The sequence below is a fragment of the Electrophorus electricus genome, chromosome 5 (assembly GCF_041902795.1).
Source record: "Electrophorus electricus isolate QZ-2024a chromosome 5, ASM4190279v1, whole genome shotgun sequence".
In the NCBI taxonomy this organism is placed as follows: Eukaryota; Metazoa; Chordata; class Actinopteri; order Gymnotiformes; family Gymnotidae; genus Electrophorus; species Electrophorus electricus.
The window spans coordinates 12,795,474-12,799,237 of NC_137501.1; the positions used below are offsets into that span (position 1 = coordinate 12,795,474).

Here is a 3,764-nt window from a genome sequence, read left to right on the forward strand (position 1 = left end):
TGGTTATCTAACTGTGCTCAGCACAGTTTCCTGGGCATGGTTATCTAACTGTGCTCAGCACAGTTTCCTGGGCATGGTTATATAACTGTGCTCTGAGCTGCAGAATCCTTCAGCTGAGATGTCTTAATTATGTAAGTGTTTGCCGACTGGCTCTGCACAGAGGTAAGACTCATCATGTTTCTCTCTCTTTCTTCATTAACATTTGCCATTTGAATATGTTGTGATATTTTGCACACATAAAAATGATACAAAACTAGCCCAAACATTTTCACAACCCCGCCACATATCCTTCTCAGCTCTGATCTCCAGAATGACACTTGTGGAAAAAGAAACCTTAACCAGACTCAGGAGTCCAGAACAGCCTGACACGACCTTGGTAACTTTGTGTCTGCGTGTGTGTGCCAGTACCTTTCACTTTTCCTATACTGTCTTTTCTCACACTGTCCTTGATCAACTTCAGTTTGGGCTGTGTGTGAATTAAATAATTCAGAACATAATGCCACAACGTCCAATTTTATATCCTTCAGTATGAATTACTGAAAAATATTAAAGATCACTGAAAAACTTGAAAATAATTATCAAATATCTGTTGACAATCGATTTTTTATCAGAGAAGCCAAAGACATCAATTGTATTCATGAGGATGCAGAATTAGTAGAGGTGTGACTGAGAGAGGCAGAGCTAAAGCATATCTGTAGATGGAGCGTGTGTGAGTTAGTGTGTGACAGAGTACCTGTAGATAGAGTGTGTTTGACTTAGTACCTGTCGTTCTCTTTAGGCAGAGACAGTACACACAGGTGGAGGAGAGGAGAGAGGAGAGGAGAACACACACAGGACACACAGTGAACAGCAGCTTCCAGCAGATACTGCAAGCGGTGGGGTAGAGGAGCTCAGCACCAGGGTCTGAAATCAAAGAGAAAGTGCAGTCGCATCAAAATGAAAGAACTCCTTCGTTATTCCACAAAAAATGTAATGCATGTCTAGAGCAGACAGCATATCCAGCATTTAAAAACCATAATGCAAAATTATATAGTGACATGCTTGGTTAACGGGTTACAGCACTCAAATCTATTCCCACATCAGACAGAGAATCATTGAGAAATTAGACCAGTGATGCTGGCGGTTAAGACATCTGCTAGGAGACTTTATCCAGTGAGTTACTAACCACCCTGACTAAGCATCTCTGCAGGCTGTTCCTGGGCTGTCCTGGAACAGCGGTGCTTGTGGGCCTTTCGGGAGCATGGCAAGGATATCCCAGAATTCTGTGTGTCTTATCCAAGGACTTCATTTAGTTACATTTAATGTTTAGTGCATTTCCTAGTATGGTGGGTACCTTTGACATTTGAACCGATACCGGTACCAGAAATTCTGTAATAACTCTCTGTAATAACAAAAATGTAATTTCAGTTGTGTACAAAAATCCAAACTTCTCAATTTCAATATGTTATTTATTTAGAGCATTTTACACACTACACAAAATAAAACCACCTACCACCTTCTCACCTAAAACCTGTGTCTCTGAAGAAGCACGTGTGGTGTCCTTCTCAAATCTAGGAGTCGTGGCAGCGAGGAGATCTTAATTTTAATAATTTAGTAATAAAATTCAAGAGCTGATAACAACAATAATAATTACATTTAATTCAAAAATATATTACACCTGACAAAGTTAAACCTTATATAGAAGCGTTATTGACATTATACCTTGATGTTGTTGTCACCACTATTGCAATATTTGCACACTAATAATAAACACTTCGGGCATACTCGGGCAAAAAGTCTCATGTACTATTTGTTTACCAAGGCTATAGCATGCTGGTAAGAAATTTTGACTCAGACTAGCTAGTACAAATGAGAAATTAGCATCAACTAACAAAGTAAAAAAAGCTGTTTTCTCCAACAACCTATCCAACTAGCTAGCTAATTAATTGCCGGAAGATGTCAATGAAATTGCCAATCGCTCACTTAAATATTCGGCGTCCATGAAAGGTTCAGCTTCTTCGTTCAGCTGCTAACATGAGCCGCAGCTGTTGAGGGAGGTTTGGCTTTCAGGCTACCAAATAAGGTAGAATCTTCAGCCTTTAGATACATGTTGTGTTTGACCAGGTGTTTATAGGTGGCAGCCTCATTAAGCACATGAATCGATACTTGGTAGTACTGACTTAATTCGGGAAGTAACCTTAAAAGCTGTGTGGGTTTGGTTCAGTTCCACCTGTCTTTCGTTATCTACTTGGGTCTCGATGTATTCTTATATTTATTCATAAATGATAATGACAAATTTCTAGTAGTTTCATAATGTATTTTATTTTCTGTAAATTTTGTTGAATTCTTTCTATAGCGTAAATTACATAAATGGATTATGGATTCAAAATGTGTATAATCTAAATATATAAATACTGATATAAATAATATAATAATAATAATAATAATAATAATAATAATAATAAAAACTGCTCTATATTCGGAAAATTGTGAGTTAGCTATAGAAAGAACAGGCTGAGTAAACTTACCCACAAGTATGAGTTGAGTCGTTCTGTTTCCATAATGATACACATCCTTGTCTGTTGTTAGTCCGCATTCCGTGGTGACCTTCCTCTCAAACAGAGCGCAGTAGTACAGGCCCAGGTCTGATTCAGTGACGTTCTCTATCAGTAGACCATGAGCTTGACTGGAAGGGTCCCATACAGGAGCATAATGTGGGTTTGCTCCCTGAACTAAGTTCATGGTAAATATAATGAGAGGAGGTTGATTCTCGTGGGAGCAGTTCCGAAACCATGCCAGATAAAATCACGTTTGTGTAACACAGTCACAGTAGATCGTGACATTGTCTCCTGGCCTGACCCTGATCTCCTCTGCTCCAGAGATGCTCTTCTCACTGGAGAACATCACACCTGTAGGAGAACAGTAAGAAAAATGTATTTGTGTTGAAAGGAAGAAGTCGATGTAAGATTAGTAGATGTGAGTCTACTTAAGTTTACTTGCATATGAGAGTGATGAGGGTGAGTCCTGGTCTCTTCATCTCAGACTGCTGATGGCTGACTAAAGATGGCGAAGGTCTTTGACACCCCAGGGGCTGTTCTAAAATCTGATTGGGCTACTTTTTTGGGTTACAGGAACAATCCACTGAGATGTGTACAAAGCAGTCACTGTTGTCCTATTGGTCGTTTATTATCAGAGCGTTCACCTGACTGGTTCACGTCAGTGGGAAATTCCTCTCTCTTTCTCATGCTCTCTCTCACGTTCTCTCTGTTTTTTCCCCCTTAGCAATAAACAGGAAGCCCAACAATGGAAAGACCTATTTTAAACCTCAGAACATTTCATGATATCTTCAGTCAGACCTCACCTCCAGTGGAACTGCCTAATTGCAGAATATCATTGCCATCCCTCGTGGCTCCAGTTATGTGAGTATTAGATTAACTCTAATTAGAGCCCAGTCATGTAAGTATTAGATGAACTCTAATTAGGGCTCAAGTCCTCAGTGTTGAGCAGCAGATCTGAGACACACTTTTACTGAGTGCAACACAGCGGCATGTAAGTGTGAGTAAGTGTAAGACTGTTAGTGCATGTGACCTGTTTAATGAATGGATATAGATCATGTGACCTGGTGAGAGCATTTGATGGATGGATATATATCATTTTACCTGGTGAGAGTTTTCAATGGATGACTATAGATCATGTGACCTAGTGAGAGTTTTCAATGGAAGAATATAGATCGTGTGACCTGGTGAGAGTTTTTAATGGATATAGATCATGTGACCTGGTGACAG

General features: G+C 39.5%; 1 long non-coding RNA gene across 1 annotated transcript; it reads right to left on the reverse strand.

Annotated features, from left to right (window-relative positions):
* Positions 1-201: 201 nt before the first annotated feature.
* Positions 202-3,453, reverse strand: LOC145657985 (uncharacterized). The gene is made up of 3 exons (XR_014123912.1): positions 2,508-3,453; positions 763-903; positions 202-466 (listed from the first exon to the last, which is right to left on the reverse strand). It is a non-coding gene; the product is annotated as an uncharacterized LOC145657985 (long non-coding RNA).
* Positions 3,454-3,764: the final 311 nt, after the last annotated feature.